The sequence below is a fragment of the Eptatretus burgeri genome, chromosome 4, assembly GCF_056783735.1.
Source record: "Eptatretus burgeri isolate ZD-2024b chromosome 4, Ebu_testis_v1, whole genome shotgun sequence".
In the NCBI taxonomy this organism is placed as follows: Eukaryota; Metazoa; Chordata; class Myxini; order Myxiniformes; family Myxinidae; genus Eptatretus; species Eptatretus burgeri.
In genome coordinates, this window is record NC_140964.1 from 137621606 (window position 1) to 137635164 (window position 13559).

At 47.8% G+C, this 13559-nt stretch overlaps 2 protein-coding genes and 2 pseudogenes across 5 annotated transcripts in view; 3 read left to right on the top strand and 1 right to left on the bottom strand.

Moving 5' to 3' along the window:
- LOC147029209 (uncharacterized) overlaps positions 1–13559 on the top strand; it is a 159569-nt gene that overhangs the window by 40531 nt on the left and 105479 nt on the right. The gene's annotated exons all lie outside the window — the stretch shown is intronic.
- LOC147029210 (uncharacterized) overlaps positions 1–13559 on the top strand; it is a 67615-nt pseudogene that overhangs the window by 27530 nt on the left and 26526 nt on the right. The window lies entirely within an intron of this gene.
- LOC147029211 (uncharacterized) lies at positions 8249–11068 on the bottom strand (annotated as a pseudogene).
- LOC147029212 (uncharacterized) overlaps positions 12982–13559 on the top strand; it is a 299659-nt gene continuing 299081 nt past the window's right edge. For 2 of the 3 annotated variants that reach the window (XM_085876425.1, XM_085876422.1), the window contains exon 1: positions 12982–13083. The gene's annotated coding sequence lies outside the window, so the exon portion shown is untranslated. The remainder of the gene's footprint in view (positions 13084–13559) is intronic. The other variant, XM_085876432.1, reaches the window with a different exon arrangement.

The window sequence follows — 13559 nt, forward strand, 5'->3', positions numbered from 1 at the left end:
GTAGTTTTATCAGAATTCGGATCCTGGCGGACCTTGAGCACCCTGAGGAAATATTGGGAGAGGGGGGGACATATCGCAGACAGTGCAAGTGGGGCGAGGCCGGAGAGGAGACAACAGAAGACAAAGACCACTGACCTGCCTGCAGTGAGAGAGTGAGAGACCCAAACACTCAGCCTCATTGTGGGAGATACCAATGATCCGAAATGCCTTGGTTTCCACAGTGTGAAGGTGAGAGGCAGGAGCACCAGCCCAGAGGGGAGAGGAGTTCTCCTTAAGGCTGTGGACAAAAGTTTTGTACGTGGTCAGGAGTTCAGGTGTGCCAAGGAAGGACTTTGCTCGATGGAGGATGCCCAGTCGTCAACTGGCTTTGCAGGCCCGCTTGTAAATGTGACTTTCCCAGGAAAGATCATGGCAGATCGTGAGACACAGAAGCTTGAATGAAAGGACTTCTTCCAGAGGATTGTTGAGAAAGTAGATGGGGGGGGCGGGGGGTTCTCAACGGTCCTTCCAGAGAGACCTTGTAGGAGTGTGAGATTTGTCAGGATTGAAAAACGTGTTCCATGAGTTGGAACAGTTTGTGATTTTATCCAAATCTGCACTGAGCAAAGAAGCTGCGGCTTGCCAGTCTGAGGGATGACAGATGGTACGACAGAGGGTGGAGTCATCAGCACAGAGATAAAGAGGATTTTCCAGAGAGTTGGAGAGATCATTGATGAAAACCAGAAAAAGAACAGAGCCCAGAATGCTGCCTTGAGGAACTCCAGCCTGGGTTGGAAGAGGTGATGAGAGAACTCCATTTCGGGCCACACGTTGGCTGTGACAGGAGAGGAAGTATGCGAGCTTTGAGTGGAGATGACCTTGGATACCATTGGAAGAGAGTCTGATGAGCAGCGCAGGGTGCCAGACCATGTCAAAAGTACACGACATGTCTGGGGATATGGCTCTGAATTTATGTCCGGCATTGAGGACCTCCATCCATTGTTGGGAGAGCAGAAGCAGCATATCCAGGGTAGATAGAGTGACCTGGTCTGAAACCAAATTGATGAACGGAAATCAGGCCATTGGAGAAGAGGAAGGATTTAATATCTGAATCGATGATGGATTCCATCACCTTGCTGATGATTGGGAGAAGGCTGATTGGTCTGCAGTTGCAGGGATCTGTTTTTGCACCTTTTTATGATGCCATCTCTACCGGTTGCAGAATCGGAGTCGAGGTTTGACAGTAAGCTCTCCACCTTGTCAGGAGAAAAGGACACAGAGTCTCGAGACAGTTGGGTGCGGCTGGGTAAGGTGGGTACAGAAAGCGATGGGTTTCAGATACAAGATTTAGATGCAAACACCGAGTTTAGGCATTCATCCTTTTCACGTGCGGTATCAGCAGTGGGGCCATTTGATGTAAGGGAGGGACGGAGGGGGAACATACACCAGAAACAGATTTAATTCGATGCCACGAGGATTTTGAGGAGGGAGAGAGGTTTGAAAGTTCAGACTTGAGCTGTGAAAGATGTTGTTTTCTGGCTCTCGTGAGGGTGGATACAAACTTGTTCCGAGCTTTATGGAAGAATTGAGATTACCCTCATTTGGGTTTGATTTCCTTGAGGTAAAGGCAAGTTGTTTCAGAGCAACTGCCTCGCCACAAGCTTTAGTGAACCAAGGGCGGGAGGAAGGGAAGGACAACTGAAGACGAGAGGGGATAAATCTGTGCATGAGGGAGAGCAAGTTTCTTTGAAAGAATTCCCAGGACGAGGTGATGTTGGAGAAAGTAGTGATGCGAGACCAGTCGAGAAATTTGATGGCTGCTTGGAGACCCTGCCAGTCGGCCTGAGTGTAATGCCAGACTTGACGGCACTGAGGTGGATTTCTGATAACAGCCAAAGAGATGGTTATTTTGACAAGCACGTGGTCAGAAGAACCGATTGGAGTGGATGAAGAACAGTAGATATTTTCAGGGAAATTTGTCAAAATCAGATCCAGAAGAGATAGAGTGACATTGGTGGAGATCCGGGTCTGGAAATTGACTTATTGAGTCAGTTCCAATGATTCACGGCAGTCTGATGCTGAAGTGGCATGGCAGGTGAGAAAGGTACCCACACCCAGCCAACTGGCATTATGACAATTGAAGTCACCACATTTGAGGAGGAGTAAATTGGGACGAGAGGATAGAAGTTCGTCCATGTTTTCGGAAAGTGAGGTGTAATTGGAGTCATCACTGTTTGGTGGACGGCGCAGTGCACATATTAACATGAGGGAAGGGTGGAGGGGAAGCCGAAGCCAGAGGTGTTCCGGGGGGTGTGGGGAAGTAAGGACAGTACATGGAGAGTGAGGAATGGAGTCTTTGATGAAGAGAGCAACTCCTCCACCAGGACGAGGCTCAGGTCTGTCATACGGGAGGAGGGAGTAACCAGGAAGAGATATTTGGGAGTCAGAGACGTCTTGAGGAAGTAAAGTTTCTGTTTGGCTGATTATGTCTGGTTTGTCAGAAGCAACCTGTGTGGAAAGACAGTATTCAAATTATTGCAGCACCCTCTGAGGTTTGGAGACCAGATGGTGGCGAGATCATGGCAAGTGGTTACACCGACTCTTGGTCTGTCGGGCGAAGAATAATTTTGTCTCTCAAGGGACACAGGATACCATTATCCAGAGTCGCAGGGCCAGGCTTAATGGCAGAGCTGAGCTGTTCAGGGTGTTGAGGATTAAAACTGCACTTGCACCGAGGGTGGACAAGAAGGCCGATGTGCGAGGAATCTGTGAGGGGTGGAGCATCACCTGTGGTCATGTGATTCTCGTCTTTCTTCCAGAACATGGTGTGCATTGCTTTCCTCCGAGTCCATCCCTTGGTGTTCTGCAGTTCGAGCGGAGGGTGGTGGGCTCTTGACAGAGGAGTCCGAAGTGAAGACCTGCTGGGGCGGTCACTTTGGCTGAATCAGCCTGATCCAACAGCTGTCGAGTTGGATGTCAGGGATGTTACTATCCCTATTGCTGACCCTCTAATCAACTGTGATTGACCTTCGTTTGTGGAAACACAGGCTGCGGTCAACCGGTTGAAATGCGGTTAAGCTCCATGGATCTGTGGCATCCATGCCGAACTTCTCAAGGCTTCTCAAGGCTCAAGGTGTGCATGCTGCACTCATGTCATTGCATTCAGTTCTGTGTTCTGCCTCGAACACAAGCATCACCCCAACTGACTGGAAGAGTGGCCTTGTTGTCCATCTCTGGAAAGGGAAGGGTGAAGGCCAAGACTGCAACAACTTCCGAGGGATGATGCTGCTCTAACTGCTGGGCAAGGTCTTTGCTCAGATAATTAGCTCGGGGTGAGTTGATAATTCTTGATTCCATCTCGCACACACACACACACACACACACACACACACACACACACACACACACACACACACACACACACACACACACACACACACACACACACACACACACACACACACACACACACACACACACACACACACACACACACACACACGCACGCACACTTAATTAAATCCCTGCACCCAGATTCAAAATATTAAATAATTCTGGCTGCCAGACCATGCATCCACACAAGCTGAAATTTAAAACTTATATTCCCCATGACGACTGGATCATAATTGTGAAGTTTCACGTTGATTGATGAAGTGATTCAACAGATATATTTTTAAAGGTTTTTGTTCCATCATGCCTGGTGTTGGCTTCATGGTTGGGGTGGTGGGCTTGGGGTCCGAGGATCTTGAGTTCAAATCCCACTTGGCTGTTGAATGTGATGTGCACACGACCATGTGGGGTTGACTCTGTCTGTCATCCTTCTGAAGTTGGCAAAAATGAGTGCCAGCATGGTTGTACACTGTGTAAGAGTGGTGACCCGTCCAGGGTTGTGTCCAATGGCCAAGGAGACTGCTTCGGCAGCACCAATGCTGTGCACATAGTATGGTCCCAATGGATGCCTGGATGGTTCCATCCAATATGGCTGCCAGACGATGTAACATGAATTATTTGTGAAACCCTGGTATGCCCAAGGCTTGGGGAACAGGTGGGTGAAGTTTCCTCTTGATCTGTGAAGCCGTTCTGAAGCAGAAGTTTTGAAATGTTTATTCTTCAAAATCTAATAAAATCAGAGCCACCAAACCACATGACCAATGACGTCGTCAATTTCTTCCCACCATCGAATTTAGCCCGAGATGATCCTCAAATTTTGAGACTGACCGGATAAGTCGTTTGACGTCACAATTATGACATCATAAAAAAACAAAGCTGCGATCAGGCAGCCAAATGGGTACTAAGGTCAAATTTTGAAACCCCAATCCCTCTGGACCTGTCATCACTCTCTTATCGAATTATGATCAGGTCAGGTCAGATATGGGGGCATATGCTGGAGCAGCACGTCGCTGCGTGAACGAGCCACCAAAAGTCCATGACTTCTTGCAAATTGAAGGAACTTCGTGTTTTTCTGTTCACAGTTCCAGACCCATGAAGATGATCACATGTCTCATAACCATCCCTCTCAGTTCCAGTTGTTGCAATGAAATCCCTCAAGACGAGAAGAGCATCTCGCCTGGGGCACTGATCAACCACAGTCTCGAGTGTGGCACAGAATGTCCTTCACAGTGAGATCACTCGCCTCAGTCGGAGCATCTACAGAGACCAAGGAAATGATACCCAAGGAGTGACGAATCCTTAGTCCCATGATACACTCGTTTTCCGGTGTTACCTCAATTTTCATTTGAGTCAGCTTATTGAACACAGCAACAACAACTCCTTGGGCATGGTAACCATCAGAACGACCAAACCAATAGGCCGTGTAACCACCCGCCATGATCTCTCCGTAATCCGGTCTCCAAAGTTCAGAGAGTGCTGCAATACCGATGTCCAAATGCTTGAGCTCAGATGATAACAGAGACAGTTGATCATCCTCTCTGAGGAATAGGGCATTTGAGGCACCCACCCCAAGGGACCTCCTCAGGTTCACCCAAGGAGAGTGCCATCTGGTGGACCTCAGCACCACCCCGATACACACTCCTGCAATCTGACCCGGGAAGGTTACCCCGTGGTTTTCTTCCTCTCATCAAAGAAAGAATGGGGGTCTCGAAGGCTTTGCCCCAATCCTGTCATCCGGTGAGTTGCCCTGCGAAGGGGACCTGTACAGCAGCTGCTCCACGGAGTGGGTTTTCAGATTTGCTTTTGTGCTTTTCATATGTTTTGCGGAATGACGGGTTTTACGGTGGCCGGAGTGCAAATCCTGCCACCAACCTCCAAGTATAAAAGTAACCCAACTGCAGGAGGACATCCGCAGACACTGTTAGGAACTAGATATGGATGGCCGTTGGCTCACAAGGAGTTCGTCCGCCCTTTGTGAATGTGAATGATGATGAACATCAAAAAAAGAAAATGACAATTTCTGTGGGAGATCTTCACCGAGGGGATATGGTGTTACAAGGTGAACCCTTTGGTCGGATCCTCGGTCTCGTTTCTAGGATTCTCCCAAAGAGAGCAAGGAATCCTTTATGGATTCAGACTCAGACATTATGCTCTTCATTCCAATTCACATGTGATAGGACAGGATGTCACCCGACGAGGTCCTGTATTCGGTGTGTGGTCGCCGAAGATCTGGAACACATCTTCACTCAATGCCCTCGGTACGGAGACCCAGATCGTCCCTTTTCCACACTGCCAGAGAAATGGGGATCATCGGGTTAGGAGTGTCGGATACACTTTTCCATCTGAGCCAAAATCTCCCTCGACTCTGTAAATCGGTTTCACAATGTATTCAATAAACGGGGCGAACACCGTCAATACCCCAGGGGTGTTTTGCTTCAGCCGAGGTGTCCAGGTGTGTGGCATATGTGGAGCCTCACGGCTCTGAGAACACCATTAAATGAGGCCGTGATCAGGGACCCAACCGGGTAAATGGGAACTACTCCATTTTGTGACATCCATTTATTAGATTACAAATGATGAAGCTGCATCTGCAAATACAAAATAATATAACTGTTATTACCTTTACCAATGTTCGTGTTCATACATGACTCTCTACCTCCCTCCAAGTCATTGTGATGGACAAGGAACAAGGACTGATATATTATGAGCATTTGTACCTGATGTGTAAACGTAACTGAACGAAATGAGAGTTTATATGGATATGTAACAAGAAGAGAAATAACCCGTGCGATCATGTGTGGTGGACTACCCATCACGCAAGACATGGACCCGGGGATTATTCTGCCCCAAACACGACGCTGGTCATGTCGTTGTCACCCGATGTTTGCCATGCAGGTGGACGCCGAGTACGCGAGCTTCCAGCACCGGTGACTGGAGTGGCAGGTGTTTTGACCTGTGAGGCAGGTGCTCGTAAATGCGAGGTGATGAGTGGCGTCCTTTCGTCCAAAGGCATCGAGTCGTCGTTCATCATTGGCGGGTCCTGGTATGCAGGAGTATCACCAGGGGGAGTTGGTGACGATGGCCCCATGAGGTCTGTGGAGGGTGGCGTTGTTTGATGTTGAAGTGGTTAGATGGTTGTCCTGTTTGCACTGGAGCTCTGGGCCATGGTGATAGAGGTGATGTAGGATGGAGTGAGGTGGAGCACGAGTGTGGACTGGGACGTATTTCCGGAGAAATTCCCTGTTGCGGAGTGTCGCTCGCCCTGAACTGTCGACCCATAGGACGTATTGGTTGTGCTGGCGTACTTCAATCACTGTGCCTGTTTTGTCCCATTTGCGAGGAGTGTGGCCAATCTGGTTTTGGATGCGGACGTGGTCTCCAACAGTGAGTGGTGGTAGCCTTCCTGTGTGCTCTGAACAGCGTTCAGCAGCTTTCATGTGGCGGTTGCGGAGAGCAGCTTCCCGGTTGGCTAAAGTGTCTCTCCATGTTTCATGGGGTCTGTATCTGCCTGGGAGGATAGGTATTAAGTCCTTTATTGGCCTGCCAAACACGCACATGGCGGGGGATAGCTTTGTGTCCTTATCAGGACACTTCCTGTATTGCAGGATCGCAAGCTGGAATAAATCTGTGTCCAGCTCACCATGAGGGCCGGTGTTGTCAGTGATCATGTGCTTCACGGTTTTGACTCCAACTTCTGCCTGGCAGTTACTATGGGGGAACGCGACAGATGATAGGCGGTGGTGGACTCCCCAGTTCAGTAGGAATTGGCGAGTATTGCCAGGGATGAATTCAAGGCCACCGTCGGAAGAGAGTTCATCAGGTATGCCATAGGTGACGAAGGAGCGACGCAGGGAATCCACCAAGCCAGACGAACCTCCCGATGCCCTCTCAAGGACAGGCCAATTGGAGTATCTATCGACCATGAGCAAGTAATGAAAGCCGTTGTATTGAAAGTAATCAGCGCATATGCAATGGAACGGGTAGTCTGGAAGGATCTGGTTCATGGGTGGTGCGCTGGGTTGTGAGGGAGCCATGCGGTTGCAGTGGTTGCGATTGTTCCTGACGTATTTGATTGCAGGGGTGATTCCAGGCCAGAACACAGACAATTCAGCTCTGGCAATCATGGATGATGCGTTTTGATGTGCAGCATGAAGACCTTCCAGGCAGTCCTGTCGGAGGGACGGTGGGATGACAATGCGATTCTTGTAGGTGATTACTCCATCCACGGTATGTCGGTGATCCCAGTATTGGTGGTATTCTTGGAGTGTCGATGGGATATCTTGACGAGAGATTGGCATGCCTGATTCGATGATGTTCACCAACCTGTTCGTATTCTCATCACTACGAGTAGTCAATCGAACCTTGTTCCAGGTGATGGTCTCGAGTGTTTTGATGGATGAAACTGCAGCGGTGTGCAATGAGGATGAATCAGTGTTTGATGTCTCGATGCAATGTATGCCAGCAAGGAAGTCTTGCCGTACTGTCGGGTAAGGAATGGTGTTGTCACTCTGGGGCGTAGATGCATTGGATGATATATCATCTGTCAGGTGCATCTTCTTGGGATTGTCGTCGCCTGAAGGGTGGCGGGAAATGGTGTCCGTCACTCTGTTCTTTACACCAGGTACATGGACCATGTAAAACATGTAGCGAAGTGTTTTTTCTTTGAGGTTCCGGAGTCGGTTGTTTGGGATTTCATCGAGTGATCTGTCGCCAAAGAGCTTGAGAAGTGGTTTATGGTCGACCGCGATAGTGAGATCCTTGCATCCCAGGACAAAATAGCGAGTTTTGTCCAATGCATCAGCCACGGCTAAGTCTTCCCCTTCAATAGGGGCATAACGAGATTCTGCTGAGTGTGTGAAACGACTTCCGACTCGTGTGATCTTCCATCCTGTGGGACAGCAGAACAGGGTGGTTGATTGACATGGGCAATGTTTCTGGAAGAGCCAGAATCCGATGCCGACTTTCGACCAATCTGTGGCGAGTCATGTTGCTCTGGACTTGTCGAATATCTGTATGCCAGACTCAATCTCATTGACAATGACCTTCTTAGATTCGTGAAACAGTTTGTTCAGGTGGTCGTCCCAGGCGAATGTGGTGCCAGGCTTGAGGAAGGCTCGAAAAGGTACCATGCGCTCTGTCATACTGAATGCTTTTGAAACTTGATTTACCAGCCCAAACCATGAGCGGATATCCGTGATGTTTCTGGGCAGAGGGAATTCCATGATAGTCTGTAGGAATCGTTTGCAGGGCCGAATGTTATCCTGTGTGATCTGGAATCCAGCGAACTCCACAGTCTCCTGGCCAAATTCGAACTTCTCTGGGTTGGGGGTGATGCCATTTCATCCACAGATATTCAGCCACTTACAAGCCTGGAAGAAACTTTCTTCTCGGTTGTCAGCCCATAGTAGAGTGTCATCCATGCACTTTGTTTTGTTTGGAAAGTCAGAAGCTATCTCATCAAAAGGCCTTGAGTATCCATCGCCAGAGGCGATATACCCTTGTGGAGCGGTATGGAAGCGGTACCTGCCCCAGGGTGTGATGAAGGTTGTGAGGTGTTTGTCACCTTCTTCCAGCGGAATGCTGTGATATCCATTCCATGCGTCAAACACTGTCTTCAGTGTTCCTAAGGGTACAGACCATGCTTGGTGGAAGGGTGATTGTGTGTGATGGGTTTCGTGTGTAGCGTGGCAGTTCAGAGGTTGCATGTCTATGGTACGACGAGGTTTGCCGTTTTTCTTCGCACACACAACCATACGGTGGCACCACTTAACTGGTTCTCTGATTGGGACAGGTTCGAGAACACCGAGCCTAACGTCGTGATCCAACCCAGCTTTGACTTCATCCTGCCAGTGGATGGGGACTGGTACTGGTGTGTGGTGGGCCATGGGTATAGCATCTGGGTTGATCATGAGATGTAGTGGTGGTCCATCCATCATTGGGAGGGGTTTATGCTCACAGGTATTAAAAGTGCTTCATCTGCAGTGATCCAGGAGGAATTGATGAAGTCTCTCACGGTTCGCTGACGTGGCTGGGAAAGGCAACTTCGTGGGCATTGGTGGTGGCTTCTCCCAAGGAGGGTAGTCACATTCAGATGTAAGTCCATTGTCATTTCTGGGTAGGGGGTCTAGTTCATCTGAGGTGGCGTGGACTGTGTCTCTGTCTATCTCACCAACTGTAGGGAAGGTGTCGGTGATCATGCCCAGACTGATACATGCATCTCGACTGAGGAAGAACTTGTCTGAACTGTCAGTGACGTAGGTAATCTGTCGCCTCTCCAGGTTGCTGCCATTTTTGTCTTCGCCTGATATCCTGAGAATGATGGCACCGATGATTTTGATCCCCTTGTTGTTGGCAGCGTGCATCCTCATTGTGACTGGGATTAGGTCTTTGGTCTTGAAGCCAAGGCCGGAGATAGCTTTCATGCCAGCGAAACAGCTTTGACAAGCAGTATCCGCCATACAAGTGATGCATTTGGACTTGGTCTTGGTGTAGAGATTGTCTCATCGGTGCTTGTAATCAACCTGGAACGCTCCGATCATCAGTTTAACGAATGGTTGGGGCTTTGATGATTTCCGGATCCAGGTGTCAGACAGATGGTTGTACAGGTGGTGGTCCAGGCTCATAGATTTGGGGAATGTTGCATCAGTTGCGACTGTGCGCAGGGAATCAAACACGGCACCTTCTGATTCGTTAGCGTTGGCTTTGGTGGTTGATTTGTTCTTGTTTTTGCACACATGATCGAAGTGATTGGTCTTCCCACAATGCACGCATGTATGACCATAGGCGGGACACTCCTTCTTTCTGAACTTGGCGAGAGATCGGTGCCCGTGTCCTTTCTTTCCACAGTAGTCGCACTGCTCTGACTTGTCTGTCGCTTTGCGATCATCGTCATGGTAGCCTCTTCGTGTCTCATTCTTGTGATGTCGGTAGGAGCTGCTGGCAGCATCCACCCAATGTGATCGTGACTGGAAGAGGCGTGAGGCTGAGCGTTTGCCAGATTCTTTAGCTTCGATAAACTGGTAGATTTCTTCGAGTTTCATGTTCTGGTTACGGTTGCCCATTAGGTCGAGTCGAATGTCCCGGTCAATGAGCCCACGGGTTACAGAGTCACAGAGGACCGGTTCTGTGTAATTCACATCTTGATTGCAGTGAGGGCATTGAATGATGAGTTTACGTACACCTGCTTGACCACGGAGACGTGCCCCGAATGATCTGACGGGTTCATCTTGGTCCTGGTGCACATCATGTAGTGTAGCGCGAGCAACCATGATGTTCTCTTCTTTCACTGCAAGTCGCTTGATAGCCTTCAGGACATTGTCCTCTGAGTTGTTTGTAAATGTGCCACCAGCATGGCAAGTCAAGTCTTTTCTTGATTGTTCATCGCAACATTCCAGCAGTTGGATGACCTTGTCTTTGCCCGTCACTTTGGTTGCATCTGCATTGTCGGACCATCGCGATTGCAAATCGGCCCATTCCTCGCTTGCCCCAGCGGATGAGATCCTCGGACGTTTCACCTGCTCAACTTTAGCTGGCACGACGTTGACATTGGCAGCTGTGTGAGTTGTGGCATGAGTCGTGATGAGCGCCGCAGCCAGGACTGCTTCAACATCGGGGGTGGAGGACTCGCAGTCAGTGACGGGACAGTTTACGGTGGGCATCCTGGGGGTTGGTTGTCTCAGTGGTGATGTGTTCAATGCTCAGCTTCATCATAAGTAGGAACTACTCCATTTTGTGACATCCGTTTATTAGATTACAAATGATGAAGCTGCATCTGCAAATTCACAAGAATATAAGCAGGGTTTATTCTAAGGAAAATTTACAACTGCATAAACTCTGATGCGAGGCAGGGGCGGGAAAAAATGGAGGCTGCGAAGCAGCCGAGCATGACGGCGCAGCCGTGACAAGCACATGATGGAGGTACTGGTGCCCTTCTTGAAGGTACAAGATGCTGACATCAAGGCTGTTCATCAGCTGATATGTCCAGATTTTGACCTTGAGGAACTCGGTATGGAATACCAAGATCTTGTGTCTTCTGTACAAGGAAAAGACTGAACTCTCAACAAGCTGGTCAAGTATCTGGCATCTAAAGAACTGTTTCCAAATCTGGTGAAGGCATTAAGGAGAGTTGTGGCTGCCAAGCCTCATTCAGCAGATGTTGAGCATCTTATAAGTAGCAGCAATGCTCTGAAAACATGTGAAAGATCAAGAATGTCAGTGGAGACGGAAAATCTGTATTTGTACATTCATTACAACATGCCACCATTGGAAACATTTGATCCAAGGGAGGCGGTTATGATTTGGCTGTCATCAAAGGCACGCAGAAACAAAAGCCATGACAAAGCAAAGTTTCAAGTCCACTTCAAGGGAGTTTTCACAGAAGCAGAACACAAAGTAGAGGATGACGAGCCTGACGAGGTGGAGGTACCACCGAAGAGGAAGGTCAAGAAATTCTAACTTCTTACAGTTTTGCTTACTTGGACAGGTTCAAATGTTCATTTTCGTTAAGTTCTACAGATTTTGTTTAATCTTACTCATGCCAAAGACAGCCAGCGAGTTGGACTTACCTGAAACTTGGTTCTAATGTTAGTCATAGTCAACCTGAGGCTCAGGTTTATGATTTTGTTCTTTGTGTGACTATGAGCAACCACTTGTGGTTTCACATCTACTGTGAATACGTTTGATAATCCTCACTGTTTAAGATATAATTTGTAATGTGAAATGTGGTAGTCTATGTCATATATTATGATTTATGTAATATGTATGATTGCATTATATTGTAAGGTTAATAAAAAAATAAGTTTTGGTTAGCTATCAGACTAGCAGTGACATCTATTGTGGTTCCTTCCCAGTTTATGACACCCCAGCCATGCAAATTCAAACAAAGAACAAATTTACAACTGCACGTTAGAATAAACCCTGAATATAACTGTTATTACCTTCACCAATGTTCGTGTTCATACATTACTCTCTACCGGGTAGGAAGGTTTGATCTTGTGACCCCAATCCCTCTGGGCCCATCAGAACTCTCCAATCTCATGAGGGTCGAAACCAACAAAAAAATGGTCATCTCGGTGGGAGATCTTCACCGAGGGGAGATGGTGATACAAGGTGAACCCTTGGGTCGGATCCTCGGTCTCGTCTCCTCGACTTTCCCCAAGAGACCAAGGAATCCTCCACAGGATCGGACTCGGACACTGAGGAGAACCAGATCACGTGTTTCACTCTGTGTTCCAGAGTTCGGGATCCCCTGGTCGGGTGAACCGGATACACTTTATCAGTTGATCCAGAATCTCCATCGACTCTGTAAATCGGTCTTAAAATTAATAAAGGAAATGGAGGCGAACAGAATAAACTCCGTGACTTGTTTTATTTTATGTGTTTGACTGGAATCGATGAGTTTGGATTCATGGGGTTAATGGGGCCTCGAGGCTCTGATCGCGTCGTGAAACACAAGAGGAAGAAGAAGATCGACATTGAAATCAAAATAATAAGAAGAATAATAATATGAGTTGTGAACAACTATAATGGAGATCAGTGATTGAAAGGACAATAAAAGTGATGATGAGAAAGAGGAAGAAGAAGAATGATGTGAGTTAACCGGAAGTAGGAGGAAGAACTTCCGGGTTCATGTTCCTGCGACCTTGTTCTCTCCATCCCGGGTCCTCGTGGTCGGGGAGGAAATGATGTGAAGAGGAGGAGAGAGAGGGGGAAACGGTAATTTAAATATAAAATAATTCTCTGTTCCTTCATGACGGAAACGAAGGGAAGTTAAAGGAGTTTTTATTCAATGTTTGTTGAGGTGTTTGGTTGTTGATTTAATGAGGTGTTTTTCACTCGTTTTGTTTTATTCTCCACGTTGTTTATTAATCATCATCACGAAACTTCGTACAACGAGGATTAAACCTCATTCTTCATTTTTATGACAAAACTACCAGAAACCTTTTATTATTAACTTGTAAATCCAATTTATTCTCTAAATGAGGAGGTGAAACGAGGTACGAGGTACAAATTACCTACTTTACCTGTTCCGTGGGATATTTAACCTTCATCACCTGAATGGAGATAAAAACCTGATTCATCATCTAAAAACTCCCAAACATCGTGTGGGTCTAAAATGTAACATTCCTCCTTAATCTTCGGGGGACATTCCGTGTCAGGGATGTTGGACTCGTCAGGGAAATTATTCTGGA